Source organism: Rattus norvegicus, chromosome 14 (assembly GCF_021556685.1).
Source record: "Rattus norvegicus strain SHRSP/BbbUtx chromosome 14, alternate assembly SHRSP_T2T, whole genome shotgun sequence".
NCBI lineage: Eukaryota > Metazoa > Chordata > Mammalia > Rodentia > Muridae > Rattus > Rattus norvegicus.
Window position 1 is genome coordinate 92,873,421 of NC_141547.1, and position 16,324 is coordinate 92,889,744.

At 36.1% G+C, this 16,324-nt stretch overlaps 1 long non-coding RNA gene across 8 annotated transcripts; it reads left to right on the forward strand.

Annotated features, from left to right (window-relative positions):
* The first annotated feature begins 1,628 nt into the window (after positions 1 to 1,628).
* LOC102553529 (uncharacterized) lies at positions 1,629 to 16,048 on the forward strand. Of its 8 annotated transcripts, none has more exons than XR_015637151.1 (5): positions 1,629 to 1,898; positions 2,780 to 2,845; positions 4,955 to 5,044; positions 8,620 to 8,830; positions 15,303 to 16,048. It is a non-coding gene; the product is annotated as an uncharacterized LOC102553529 (long non-coding RNA). The 8 variants fall into 8 exon arrangements; XR_015637147.1 differs by having other exon boundaries at positions 1,637 to 2,113; XR_015637152.1 differs by having other exon boundaries at positions 1,672 to 1,854.
* Positions 16,049 to 16,324: the final 276 nt, after the last annotated feature.

Below are 16,324 nucleotides of genomic sequence, written 5' to 3' on the forward strand. Positions count from 1 at the left end.
TGCAGTGTGTACATATTAAAAGGGGCACCCCATACTTATACCTCATTCTTTCTGGCAACCATAACAGGCAAAACAAACAATAGAGTTCAAAATGGTGTGATCTTCTACTGCAAGATGCTGAGATCTTATGATTTACAATGATTGCAAATGAAAAATTTCACTACATAAATCAAAAGAATTAAATTGGATTATACTTACATTTATACTTAAATTAACAATTCCACTTATCAAAGGTGATCTTGGGAAAAATTATTGTCAAAATTACATATAGGATTCATGTATGTCATTAATTATAATAGCACAGTTTACAACTACAGAAATATCTATCAATAGAAGGTGGACTACAAAACAAATGACATATACCCAGATATTAATATAATAAGCACAAATAGTGATAAGTGATATATCATTTTTACTCCGTTTTTAAAGGTGGAATCATACCTCATGTCATGATGTCAAATTATAATGCTGGAAATAGATATGTTCATATTGTAGGTTCCAAAATATTCATATGGGTAACCACAAAAAAATAAGTTAAAGAATGGATATTCCAAAATGTAGCTACAGCTGTCTTTTTAAAAGGAAATTCATTATCCTTATATTTTAATTCTTTAATCTAGCTTAACTTACTTTTGTCGCAAAATTATTTTACAATAAATCATTTATAATATAGTCTTTCTAATATATTTTAAAATGTTTTACATATGCCATTAGGTTTTTTTACTATTTAAATTCTTTTGTATTTTAACTATATTTGATTAACCTTATCTTAAATGACACTTTTCAGTTCTTGTCAAACTAAAGCCTTACCTAAGACACTTAGAAGAAAGGAAAAATAAGGCGCAAAGTATCAATAAAAGATAAAAAACATCTAGGTTTTGATAAAAATTAAAATATACACTCATAAACTAGAAAAGGAAATTTATAACTGTAATGTGAATCATATATTCTGGAAGAAGAACCATGATCAAACATAATTTTAAAAAATTGTCAAACTAAGTAATATTTAAGAAAAATATATAATTTGCCTCTAATGATAAATACTAGCCTTTGAGATTTGTTTCAAACAAATTCACATCTGGTGAGTACTATAAAGTTTTGTTTCACCTGCTATCAGCTCATACTTAGAGCATAATTTAGGGAACAGTATATTTTAAGCAATTTAGACTTCACCTACATTTAAAAGTTTGGTGTAAGTTTTGATTCTTGGCTTGCATGAATTGTGAGATAGAAATCTGATCTATCAGGAATCTCATTTATGCAATGTCTGTACCTAATGATAACAAAACTCATGAACACCTGCCCAAACATGAAGTGCCCCTCATGTGGTCACTCATGATTTCAATCCACATTTAAATTTAGCTTTCACTGTGAGTCAGGCATTATTGTCAGCAATGAAAAAATGATAGCATGTGGGATTAGTAAGGACTGAAGTATACAGATTCTTCTCCACTAGTAGACAAATAGATATAACAAAGGTTTTAATATCATTAGAAATATTTGGCGTTTTATGGAGAAGAGACAAGGAAGAGCAGTCCAATGGCTGGTTCACCTTGGGATCCATCTCATGGTAGGTCACCAAGACATGACACAATTACTGATTGTGATTCTGTGATGACCTTACAGACAGAACCAGGGATGGATATCATCTGAGAGGCCTTGCCAAAAGCTGACTGAGACAGAGGGAGATACTTGCATGGAACCATTGGACTGAAGTCCAGGGACCCCTAGTTTGAATTGGGGAAAGGATTGAAGAAGCTGAAAGGGCGAGCAACCCCATAGGAAGACCAGCAGACTCAACTAATCCGGACCCATGGTGACTCCCAGAGAATGAGCCACCAGGAGTATACACAGGCTGGTCAGAGGCCCCTGGCATATATACAGCAGATGTCTGCCTGGTCTGGTCACAGTAAAAGAAAATGAACTTAATCCTGGAGAGACTTCAGGCTGCAGGAAGGGGGCTTCAGTGAAGGGGAGGCCTTGTGTGCGGGAGCACCCTCTTAAGAAGCAAGGGGGAGGAGGAATAGGATGATGAACTGTGGGAGGGGGACCAAGAAGGGGCAACGACTGGAATGTAAATAAATAAAATAACAAAATATAAAAAATATATTAGGTAATAAATGTGGTATATTTTTAAAGTAATTTGGGGGAAACTTTTTTGTATCCTTGTACTTCCATTTTTGCCTGGGGGATGAGCAGGTCTTAAGTCAGAAAGGAACCTAAGAATAATTTATCTTATTTTTGATTGTTGAGTTGAATAAATTACTGAGTCACCCCAATAACTGCATTTTGAAAGCAACAGTATTCTGCAAATGAAAATAACACATATTGATTTTAGGAACAGGAATGGCATTCTCAAGTCAGGTACATGGTAATATAACTCTTCATAAACAAAATGTATATCTGAATGTATTAAAATTGCCATGAAACCAGAAAAAAAACAAAGATGTTTTCAAGGCAATTCTGATATGAAATAGCTAAGAGCAAACAGTATTTGAAAATTCAGATATACTATAGATAGACAGATGGTTTTTTAAAATAAAAAACAGAGATCCACAGAATATTGCAATTAAAGTTTGTTTTATTATTAAAAGATATTTTTGGCAATAAGACACGTCTGTCCCTGTCAGGATCTCCTGTCTACTCCAAAGATAATGAGCATCAAAGAACCTTCTTCATATGGCATTTGCTTCAAATGTGAAAAGATGCCCCTGGTCAAAAAAACAAACAAACAAACAAAAACAAAAACAAACAAAAACTTTTCTTGTTTCAACTGCAGATAGAATGCTGTCCAATCCTGACAAACAGAACACAGGTTAGCTGACTGCTGTTTTGCCAAGACAAGGTAAGCAGTCATTTATAATTCTTGCTTTACTAAATAATGGCTGTAAGATATTCTAGGTTAGAAGGCTGAAGATGGATTTTCCAACACTATATAGACTGCTAGAGGGTACGATCCAGACAGCCAGATTCAGATTTTTCTTTCATTTCCATAGTTTTGGAAGTTACTAGTCTTCACTTCCTACATATTCAGGCACTATTTACTTCTTTTCAAGTGTCTGATGGGTTTATGGAGTAGATTAACAGTAAGTTGTTTAGGATTTAAGATTTTCTTTTTTAGGTCAAAGAAGATTTTTCTAGGTTAGCAATGCAAGTTGTAATAGAAAATGATTTAGGTACAGAACTCTGAAGTTACCCAGGTAGGATAGATAATAGATATTTTATCCAAATTTTCCAAAGATGCATGAACTAGACATTTTAATACAAACCTTACCTATAATCTTCAAAGCTGTTATTATTGTATACATATTATTATTATTATAAAAAGAGCCTTTTATTGGACGAAAAGAGGGAAAGGTAGAGTTAATGTTTTTGTGCTCTGTGGAAAAATTATCCTTGTAATATTAAAATGCTGACTGCTCTGCTCCCACATCTTTTGCAATCCACATGTGGCATTATAATATTTATTACAAATATTTCCTGTTTCAAGCTTGTGTAATCATACTCATCATTTATTCTCTGCCTTGTCAATAAAATCTGATAAGCCAATTGTTGGGCAAAAGAAAGAATAGAGAAGGATTTTCGTCTGCCATGGGAACGGGAGAGTGATGAGTAACACAGTATGTGTGAAGAAGAGGTCCTCCTAGAGCCATGGAGCTGTGTTCTGGTTTTCTATTTTTGCTAATGGCAAGCCAAAGACAATATGTACATCAGCCACAGAGGAGTGTGAATGCCTTGTATCCTGGGGATGTGGATCTGCATCTCTCTGAAGAACTTAGGCGTTTCTCAAGCCTGCCCCAGCCTGTGTGACAGGGTCAGATCCTCAGAATGCCTGTGGTTGGCTTTTGTTTTAGTTCAGTCTACAATAGTTGCTTGGAAATATTCTAAGCTCCAAGGTCAAGGGTATTATGACACTTAGCAAGACGGTTCTCACGCTCAAGACTCAATAGATATTTTCTTTTATATTCCATCAAACACAGAGCTTATCCTCTGCCTTAATTAACTGCACTTTTGACAACAAGCACAATTTTACTTGGTGTATCTGTTATCTATTGCTACATAAGAACCACTCCAAAGATCAGTGGCTTTGAACAGTCATCTTAATTGCTTTTTGTTTTATGGATCAGTAATTTGTACTAGGCTTACCTTGTTAGTTCTGCTGTTGTTGGCTGAAGTCACTAACCATGGCTAGAGTAAGCTGGCAGAGCAGACAGGGGCTTGTTCCTACGGCTAGGACGGCCATAGTTATCAAGTGGAAAGAAAGGATGCTTAGTTACACAGTTATGATACAGATGTGGGCGTGCTCGTAGGAAACTGAGCTAACATTTATCTGATATTCAACCGTAATTCAAATTTAACTGGATGTCCCTTATTTTATCTGAAAACTGTATTTGGGTCCTTAGACGAAATCATCTCTGTCCTGAATTGCTCCATAAGCACAGACAACCGTGGGCAGCTCCACACATGGGAGCTTTAGAGGAGAAAGTGTGAATGCCTCACTAAAAATCCACTATTCAAGCCGCTATCTTGGGATGTGTTGGCCAAAGTTTCAACTGATCAGTGCAAATCCCACATTTCAGCTCAAGTCCACCTGGGAGCAAATGAAGTGGTGGCATGTCCCACTGGGAGCCATTACTGTACATTCTCCTAGTTCCATTTCCTTTATTTGTTGACATGTGATTTTTTTAAAACCTTTTATTTGCTCTAAGACAATTTCATACATGTATATGATATTTTTCTCATAGCCCATTACCCACCCCAATCCCTCTCCCTCTCCCACTCCCCCTGAACCCTTCCTTATTCCCAACAAATCTGCTTCCCGTCTTCATGTCTTTTTCTTTTTATGTATGGCACAGTAGTATGCAGAAGCACAGGTGTGGGGGTTATTTTCAGTGGTTGTGACCCTGAAGAAAAGTAACTCTTCTCTCCCCAACCTGCCATTAACTACCAGTAGCTCCTCAGCCAGAAGTGGGGCCTCAGAAGTCCCCGAACACCATCCATACTCAACGGTCAATGGCTTTATTCTTGTGCATGTCCTGGGCAGGTAAGCACAGCCTCATTGAGTTTATGAGTGTAAGAGGCATGCTGTATCCAGAAGACAGTTTTCACAGCACTCCTCCCCAGTCTCTGCCCCTTCTGTTTTCTGAGCTTGGGGAGGGGTGTGATAACAATGACTTCTTTATGCCTCAGCACTCAACAGTTAAATTATTCTCAGTACTTCTGTCAATTATGACTCCTTAAACTGACCGCTGCACACTGCACATGGTACACTGAAGCTTCTTAGAATAAGGCAGAGGCGATAGTCTGTGGGTATAAACACAAACATTTAGGAGGCAGTTGGGCAACATGTCCATTCAACAAAACCAGAATAATAGGTTTACCCTAGGGCCTCTGACCTCCCTGGGAATTTGACCAGGCCTATAGTAGCAGGTACGACCTTATTTGCTGTATTTATTCTAGTTTTTCTAGTCTCTAAGTCATTTCCCAACATCGCAGTTCCTCAACTGTTCAGGACTTCATCCTGACTTAAATCGTTTGTCATCTTGCTCCATTTTGCTCGGGTTAGTCAAGGGTAGGTTTGGCCAACATCTTAAAAAACAACAATTCATACTCTCAAAAAAAAAACAAACAAACAAACAAACAAAAAAAACAACAATTATTGCTATCTCGGTTGTGGTCACTAGTTCCCGTATCCTGTGTTTCTCTTAGACTTGATTAGCACCTCACTTTCTCAGAGCACATGCTCATACTGTGGTGAACAGCCATAAGATGTAAATGTTATGGGTACATCCACTCCTGATACTCCCCACTTTGAGGCCCATAGATTGTAGAGATCTAATGAATGCTGATCATGTACTCCACCACCAACCTCCTGAAAACGCATTGATTGCCAGCGAGTAGTCTAACCAGTAGCATTTTTAAGGATAGAATACTAGAAGGAGACATATTCTTAAGGATAAAAGTAGTCGTGTGAGCTGGAGAGATCGCCTAGCCATTAAAGGCTCACAACCAAAAAGTATTCTTGTGTTGACATTTCATAATCACTGTTATGACTAGGAAGCGTAATGCCAATCTGATTTGCAAGGAACTTTTCTCCTACCCAGAGAAGCTTTTACGGTGATTTTTTCAATGTTATTTTTTTTTGAAAATTTCCTTGAAATATTTAGGCAAAGACACTTTGTTTCTTTTTGTAGCAGGCATACAATGTATTTTTCTTTTTAGTTAAAAAAGAGTACAGGGAAAATTGTTCTGATATGAGCATAAATCAAACCTAGTTAACCACAAACATTAATATACTGTATATTTCATACAATCTCCAAAATAATTAATAAAATTGAGTTGCTTACATTCGTAGGGTTACATTTCCTCATATTTCTTTCCAGATGCAAATGCTATTGAAAAATTGATGCTTGTCTTTCAGTAGGCCATTTTAAACTTTTCTAAAAATATATGCATACAAAATGATATATAGTATTGTTCCAGATACTTAAAATTATATAAATGGCAATTTGTTCTATCTTTCTGCACACTGAGTGTTTTGCTCAACATAAAGTACTGGAGAACTGTCTAGACTGATATACAGAGAACTAGTACACACATTTTTACTGTTTTATAAATTTGATTATTAAGTATATGACATACTACTTACTCACAAACCTCCAATAGACACCAACCTTTCACTGAAGCACAGCCTGTTCATAACAGAAAGAAGACAAATATTCACTATATCGTCAATATCATTGTTCTGGAGGTCCTTGACAGTGCAAAGAGATAAGTGAAAGGAATGAACTATTGGATAGCAAAAGATTGAACTGTCATAATTTGTAAACTATGTTTATCTACATAAGTCAGAGAGAATAAAGAGGCAAAACAGTAAAAATGATGAGTTCATGGAAAGAACCTGGTGACAGAATAATGTTACATAAATAGCTTTTATATCTACCAAGGGTAATTGTTGCTTAGTAAATTTATTTTTTGAATGGGAAAGGAATATATAAGTACAAAATTTAAAAGGAAAGGGTCTTGGTAAAATTTTCCTTTACTGAGCTGAAGGGGTTTGCAACCCCAAAGAACAATACCAACCAACCAGAAATCCCAGGACTAAAACACCATTCAAAGTGTACACTTGGTCAGACCCATGATTCCAACTGCATATGTAGCAGAGGATGGCCTTGTTGGGCACCAATGGGAGGAGAAGCCCTTGGTCCTGTCAAAGCTGGACCCACAGTGTAGGGGAATGTCAGGGGAGGGGAGAAGGGGTGGGTGGTTGGGGGTACATCTTCATAGGAGCAGGGGGGATGGGATAGGGGGTTTATGAACAGGAAACCAGGAAAGGGGATAACATTTGAAATGTAAATAAAAATATCCAATAAAAAAAGGAAAAAAAAAAGAAGAGGTCCTGAAGACATTATGAGAGAAAATGCCTGAAGAACAGAAATCCAGAACAATGTCAAAAAATGCACGTGTATCAGAGATGTTGGCTAGAATGTAGCCAGATTAGTTTAGAAAACTAGAATAGATCAATTACTGCCTAGATTTTGTGCTGTAAATTTTGGGTGGAAAAAAAGAAATACTTGACATTTAAAAAAAATTCTATTATGCTATAGATGAATGTAATTTTAAATCCTGTGTTACAATAAATGGTAAGTAGGTTAAGAGTTGAGGGTTTGCATTGATCACTACGCTGCAGCTGATCTCTCCTGGGTTACCACTAGTTTGTGATCTTGCACAACTGCCATTTCTTTCCACTTCACTAATAAAACAAATAATCTGTGGGTTTGTTTAGCACATTCAATTGAATAATCTGTGTAATACATTTAGGTCCTTTCTTAGACCATTGGACATACCGATTTCAAACACTTCCATATTTATTTAAAGGAACTTCTCATTGATACACATTAAAACAATAGCATTATCTTTAGAGAAGCAATTTGTGATGTTATCTAACATATTAGAGCTAACAACTCTCCATATTTCTGTGGCTTTCACGCAGGAAAGAGAAACAAATATTTAATAGACCCTGTACATTTGTACATTGACTGAAGCAGGTGCCTTACATCTAGATTATCCAACACACTGCTTACACTGTTTCTTGCTTATTCTGATATAACTGAAAATCCTTCATATTCTTGGGCTACAGAGAGAGCTCATGGGCTGCCTGACTCACAGGTTCAAACAATACAACCATGTTCAAGGAAGCAAATACTCTTGGATATTGATGTATGATTCCTTATGTGGATGGCCTGCTTCAAAGGAAATTGCACTAAAATGGCCAATATCTAGCCTCACTTTTAGGTAGGAATCACTCCTCTCTTATTTATTACATGATACACTGATCTAGAAAATGTTATAACAACAGAGCCTCAGGACAGGAGCAAAGCCTCATGAAGATTACACATGAAGGAGCTTTGGAGAACACCGTGGAAAATGATCATATGTATAGCTGAGGCTCATACAGAAGCAGAGCAATGACAGAATTTTCATACCGTCCTTTCTATTCTTCTGTACTCCCATAAAACGGTATGAGGTTAATGAATCACATAAAATATTTCCAGAGGAAAAAGCTCTTTAGTGACGTCAGAAGTGTGGCATAGAAACTTTGTTTATGTTATTGTCTAGGACAAGGAAACCAGTGATGTCCCAGGCAAGGAAGTAGAAGATACATTTTTGTACAAGATAATCTGGAAAAGGTCAATGGGCCTTCTGCAAAATGAGTTGTAGAGAACTGTCTGTCAAAGTCATGAGTATGATGTCACATCAGACTGCCGTCCAAGCCAGCTCAAGCATTGTTCTTTATAAAAATCTGTGAAATTCACTTCATCTGTTTAAGGTAACACATTGTTGAATATATTGCACCATACTGCTTCTGTATCCTATGCATATTCAGATCTATCTTAATCTTTGTTGCAGAATATAAATCTGTTGCCAGCTTTCAATACAATAAAAAATTGCTCTTATTTAACTGAAAATTGATTTAAAAAGAAGTCATGAGTCCTGTGGACACGATGTCACCTTCGTTGTAGTTAATAGATTTGTCCTATAGACTAGAGGTAACATATGCAACTTTGAATATGGATTATTCTACACAATTTAAATGGTTATGGCTTGCGTGTGAATTTTGCCCGACAAGACTTGTACAATGAATGTTTTATTCTTGGCTAGTGGCTATTGATAAGGCGGAAGAAATTGGAGAATTGGAAGAATTGGAGAATAGCTGGAGGAAATAGACCTAAATAGATTATCTGTTTTTATGTCCCCTAGTTCACTCCTTGCTTCCTCTCTGAATGTCCTGAAGTTGCTTGATGCTGATGTCATACTATTCCAATGATACAATGATGTTTTCACAAACCCAGAGGATCATATCACACTAGACTGTACTCTAAGATAGGTTTGCCAAAATAAAGACTTTCTTCTTTTAGGTCATCACCTAGGTGTTTGGTTAGAATGACAGTAAAACTGAAACATAAGTAGAGCTAGAGTCTGTCATTTATTTAAAAACATCATAATGTTAAAATGTATGACGCAACAATAGTGCTATAGGCATCTTCAAAAGACAGCCTGCTTTAGAACCAGTGTCTTAAGCACAGACTGTGTCAGATGGAGTTGCTCTGATAAGATGATGCAGAGAGCAATTCTATTTCAGAAGAATCTGACAAGCATCTGAAGTCCCAGCTTGGCTCTGAGTAAGGTCTAATCCTATTCCTGATTGCTTTCTAATAGTTCTGAGATTGAGCCTTGAGGGCTGCTGGCAGCTTCCTTGTGCCAAGTTGCTTGTATGATGATTTGTGCTCTGGGCTCCCAGAGTATGGGTTCAGTGGTCAGTCCCACACAATACCTAGGGGCTGAGTTCCTCTGCTTGTATTTCACCTGAAAAAAAAAGCCCGTTTTTCTTTCTTCCTTCCTTCCTTCCTTCCTTCCTTTCTTTCTTTCTTCCTTCCTTCCTTCCTTTCTTTCTTTCTTTCTTCCTTCCTTCCTTCCTTCCTTTCTCTCTCTCTCTTTCTTTCACCTTTCTTTCTTAATTTTTTCAGTGACAACATTTTATTCTTTTTACAATCATTCTTTGTTATATTGTTTACTTTTATGTCTGGAAGAATTATATCAGTAAGTTCTTGTCATAGATTATCAAATGATCCAATCAAATAGATGCCAACGTCAAGATTCAAAAGAAATTCTAATCAGGAGCTTCTCTTTCCTTTATTGCTACAGATGCATCATGAATTTCTTCTCAGAAAATCAAATGTATTTGATTAAGATATATGAATAATCTAGGAAAGCTTGATATGGAAATAAATACATTAAAAATTATATGAATGGATCCCTGAAATTTCAGGACAAATTATGGAAATATGTTTCACCTTTCGTAAGTCAGTGAGAAAATATTTGGAGATGAATTGAGGCATCCTTAATGCCTGACTAGGTGAGGAACAAGTGTCCTCATGAACAGTGCTTCATAATTGTGATTCAAGCTTTATGGAAATGAAAGATAAAGACCTGGTTCAATGACAGTCTAGGACACACTACAGGGCTAAAGTGTGGCTTACTAGAGTTCTGAATACCATCTATGAGGCATCTCCTTCTGTCGCAGCATAAAAATCCCAGAGAAAAAGAGCAAAAACTTCTGTTTCTGTAACTTATGATAAGCTTCCCCCACCAAAAACTAAAATCAAATATTACATACACATAGTTTCTCTAATTCCTAGAGAAAATCTTAGTCACATTCTTTTTAAAAATAGACAATGTTATTTTAATTATTTTCTGATGTAAAATTATGCTTGGATCTGCATAAGTGATTTAATCATCTAAATATGCATGGTTACCTTTAATTATTATTAGCATTAGTAGTTAATTTTATTAATCTTTAGTAAATATTAAATTATGTAACCCAGGTATGTGATATCAAATGATTTTTCTCTGCCAAGAATTTTAAAAATATTCTTTTCTAAATTACTATATCATAGAGATGCTGCACTTCAAATTTAATAATGTTGTGGGCTTCAACATCTGCCTCAGAGAGCATCTGTGCATCAGACAGTATTCTCTCATCACAGATGTTGAACATCTATGTAGTTTGCTTCGTACATGTCAGGAAAACTCATAGTTGAAGATTGTACCTGCTTCAAGTTCTCAAGTAGTTTGCTGTGGATTGATTAAGTGGTATGAAAATAATATCAGGATGCTTTTTATATTTTATAGACACAGAAAGGTAATCTTTTAAATCAATGGTTGACAGTTCCATTTTCAGTGAGGGTGTCCATGGAAACTACTTTGTTTCTCTGAATCCTTGCCTCTGTATCTGTTCATAATCAGGCTTAGACTTAGATGCAATGATCTGATATTTCTGAGAACCACAGTGCCTCCCCTCTAGGGTATTAAATTCTAGTAGAGGGAAGGGAATCATCTAAAACAAACTTTCATGAATTGAATAATCATCTTCATCTCCATATTTTGTAAAATTATTATCTTGGAAAAACTAAGACAAATTTTAGTATATTTCTTCTTGTACATGGTTTCATGATTTGTAAATAAGGGATTAATATTTGAAGGACTGTGTTTTCACATCCAGAAATACTTAATACTATTGTTATTATACCATTAAATCATAATTAAATCTAGATTATATACATTGAAAATTATATATTATGTATGTATAGTACAATTAATTAAATGTGTATATAAAACAAAAATATGGAAAAAAATTATGACTTTCACAGGTAATAAGTAATAATATTTTTGCCATTTTCTTATATTGGAAATATAACGTACATTATTCATGTAATCTATAAAAAATTATTGGTATTTTTTGAGTTTTCAGGTGTTCTAAGTAATTTTATTGCTAAAAATAAAGTTATCTTTGTGTCATGGCTACTACTTTGAAGTATTTATACAACTTTGACACTGTAAGGACAGTTTATCTTCATATTTGGCAATATCTGGAAAAATTTCAAATTGTCACCTGGAGAATGTTATTCACATCTAGCAAGAAAAGACAAATGTACTGCTAAACATCCAAGAACATACAGCAACTGTATTAGAATTTTCCAGGAAAATGGTACTTGCCACTGCTGTAAAAACTTCATCTAAAGCGAATGCCTAGAGGTTAAATTTCTTCAGGTTGTAAAATATAAATAAGGAGCTTTGAGCTTTGTGAAAAAAAGACAAATAGTTTTCCTAATAGAATTTTTACATTTTCATTAGCCTTTCATAAGATTTGAAATCTCTGTCAACTAAAATGTCATGTTTTTATTCTTTTACAATTTGTATAGCTCTAAACCAGTATTTGAGTGGGTTTTTGTTTATATATTGTAATGAAACAAGTTATGTACAATGCCTGATCACTTCTGTTTCAATTCAACTTTTTGATTCTTAATGTTCAGTGATGATCTAGATCTTAGATACTAATACTTCTGCTTTATAGGAGCATTCTTCTGAGCTGTGTCTTACACCTTTCATTTTTATTGTGGTTTTACTGTTTGTTTGTTAGCTTGCTTGCTTGCTTGTTTGCTGGCTTCCGCTTGGGTTTGTACTAGAGATTGAAGCTATGGCCTCTTAGTACATAATTGTTGAGGTAATTATTTAATAAATGGACCTTTTATCCCACTCTAGTGCTGACACCATAGGGTCACATGGCATCTGCGGGGTACCTTCGTCTCAGTGGTGGCCAGTTCCACTGTGGCACCATACCACATTACCGCTAGCTAGCCAGCCTCTAATCCCTGCAGTCTCTGCTCCATTGCTAGTCACTCTCGGCTGGCCAGCTGCGAACTCTCTGTTCCCAGTTACCCATAAAATCAGAACTCGAACTTCAGCAGTGTCTGGCCTATTGCAGCTCCCTGCCATGGACTGTGCCCACACTCCCAGCAACTGCTCCCTGGTGGTTAAAGTATAAACTCCAAACAACCCATTAAAATCAAGACTCAATAAGCTATAATTTAGCAATCAGATTTATATGTTAAATTCTCAATCCACAATACATCCACACAAACTCACAACCAATTGATAAAGATATAAACCACCCACCTAGATAAATTGAACTAGAGTAATCCATACCATAAGAAATATTCATAATTACCTATGACCATTTAAGGCCACTCAGATCTGGGTCGTTCTTCTCTGTCCATTTTTATTCTCTCTCTTTTCCTCTTCCCCTTTGCCTTCCCAAAACTTTGTCCCTGACTTACTTTTTACTATCTAATCGTAGGCCTTGACCAAACTTGTGCCAGCCCTCACTTGCATATAGACATCAAGCTACACATAATAAGCAGGATGCACACATTGATAAAAACTTGCTGTTAGAATCAAGCAGGTGGTTAGCTGTAATCTTTCTTGCACATATTGGCAGGCACCTACCAGGATATTGGAGATGTCACACCTAGGAAGTGAATCAACTTAAAGGCACTGATTTGATTGACACTGTCAGCGACACACATATTCCTCATTTCTTGCTTCCTGTCTGGGAGTCAGAGAGCCTGGTTGTAGGCTCTTGCTCTGTATCTGATTCCATTCTCAAAGGGTTTTAAAAAAAAAGATCTCCGGGCTTGGGGATTTAGCTCAGTGGTTAGAGCGCTTGCCTAGGAAGCGCAAGGCCCTGGGTTCGGTCCCCAGCTCTGAAAAAAAGAACCAAAAAAAAAAAAAAATCTCCTTCTACCAGATGAGCTCTACTTCCTTTTCTGTGAACCTACTGTGCTCTCTGTCTTTGGCATTGGGGCTTGAAGTCTTTTCAGTATCCCCCCAATGCTATTGTTTCACTGTTTGTATGTCTATGGTATAAATAACTGCTGGTAGCCTATAGCCTGGTGACAGTTGAAATGAGACAGAGTCAAATTCAGGTAGGATTTTAAAGTCTGATGATATCCAGAGATTCTAGCTCTCTAACTATACTAAATGCTTGCCGAAAGTTTGTAATAGGTCCTAAAAACCTCCTGCCTTCTCTGAGAATTAAAATCAGCTGGTTTAGGCAATTAACACCTGCAGCCTAAAGACAAGGATTAAGTAATGTAACCTTTTTGTATGTCTTTAGGAATTGCATAGTAGTTGCATCCTGCTAGTTAAAGTCTCAGAAGAAAAAGAACAAATTAAAATGTGATTTTTGACTTTATTTCTAAATTCTAAAATGTTAACTATGAAAGCTCTCTAAGAAAAGGAGGGAAATAGTCTCCTAAGATACAGGAGAAAGGGAATGTAAGAAAAAGAGTGAATAGCAATTAAGAAGATCCAGGCTAAGGAAAGAAAATAAGGAGTGCCCTTTTCTCTTTGTCCTCAGCACTTAAACATCTTTCAGAATACATAATCACATGGCAAAAAGTTCATGACTAGTTTACACATTAATTCAAATCATAAATCAAATAAGTTTACAATGTGCATATTCATCGGAAATAATTATCTGACTAAACATACATCATGTGTCATCAGCTCTGCAGGTCCATGGAGAGTTAAGAACCATAACTTTTGTGATGTAGGAATTAGTGAAGTTTTGTATAGATAAACTTGGTCAATATTTTATTTTCTGTTTTAGCACCTACAGTAAATCATTCGTTTCTTTTTTATGATTAATGGTTTTACAACCTCTTGGAATGTATTCTGAGTAGTAGATGTCTAATTGCTATCTCAGAAGCAATTAACTCATGACACTAAAGACTGGCAGAATTATCATTGCAGTTTGACTTTCAGAGAAAACCTAATAGCAATCCCACTGTAAGAGAGCTAACTACTAATATAATTTTAGAAATTCCTATAGGATCATCATTAGGAATTAAGAATCTATTTTTCTATATAGAATCAGTACAAGACAGTACCCAAAGGTTGGGCTAATGCCTGAGGATATATCATCTCCCTCTCTCTCTCTCTCTCTCTCTCTCTCTCTCTCTCTCTCTCTCTCTCTCTCCCTTTATCTATACCTTTCTATCATCTATATCTATATCTATATACAGGAAAAGCATATCAAAAGCAGAAAATTTTCATAATATCGATTTATCCTGGCCTTGCATACTGGAGCAAATCCATCATAGATTTTAATTCAAGGCGGACCCATCTCAAGAAGATCACCTGTAATATTTTAGCTTCTTCTTGTTGACTTCTGACAACTCTTCTAATAAACTTTCAATCTGAAGTAATCCATCTCATTTTCTGTTGAACCACTATATTTTATATCCAAAGCATAATAATATCCTCTGCTACACTGATGAATTTTAATGAACAGCAGTATTTAAGTTTATGAAATTGAATGTACTCTTCTCACACTGAGTATTATATAAGAAATGCTATATTTTACATGGTAAATGATGTCTCTTTTCATTTTATTCCAGCATGAGAATATAAGAATATTTAAGAATACCAGTTTGCTACTGAAGACAGCACCTACCCAGCCCTTTGAACATGGAAAATTCAAGCCAGTGGCTACATAAAGCCTCACTTGTACTCACTTTCACCTTTTCATGTAAGAAGACAGTTTTCACATTGCTGAGGGGGAAATGTAAATGCCCACCAGTCACAAAACTTTTGGTCCACAATGATCACCTTCCTGAAAAATATGCTAGTGAAATGGTGGCATACAGCTGGTGGGAGTAACCAACCAATATCTAATTTGGCTAAAGGTTCAATCCATGAGATGGCACCCATACTCAACACTGTTTGAGAGCCCGACAACCTGAGACAGCCCAGGGTCCTACAATAAAACAAAATACTACTATTCTACTAAAAGAACATAGAAATAATAGAATTCTGAATGACATTATGCTACCCTCACAGATTAGACACTTGCTCAGACATCATGAGAGAACTTTCCTCTTGAAATAGATAATGGACTGCATAGTTTTCTGTCAACTTTATACAACTGAAGACACTTGAGAGAAGGAAACCTCAAATGAGAATTTGCCTCTTTAAAATTGGGCTGTACCAAGCCTGGAGGTCTTTTTTTTAAATTTGTGATTGATATTGAAGGGCATAGCCTATTGTGAGTGGTGCCTTCTCTGGGTTGATAATATTGAAACCTATAAGAATGTAGGCTTGGGCAAGCCATGGCGATCAAACCATTAAAAAGAACCTATCCGTAGTCTTTGCATCTGCCCTGGCCTCTGAGTTCCTGCCCTTTTTGAGTTTCTATTCTGACTTCCTTCAGTGATAGACAAAATATAGAAGTAAAAGCCTTTCCTCCCCAACTTGCCTTTGGTCATTTTGTTTTATCCAGCAATGGCAACTCTAAGACATATTAGAACAAATATAGAGACCCACAGCCATATAAAATGTAGAGGTTGAGAGATCATGTCATACTCAGCTCCAAATGGGATGTCTCCTCTCTGTACCCATGAAATCCTGAAGTAGCAGAGCA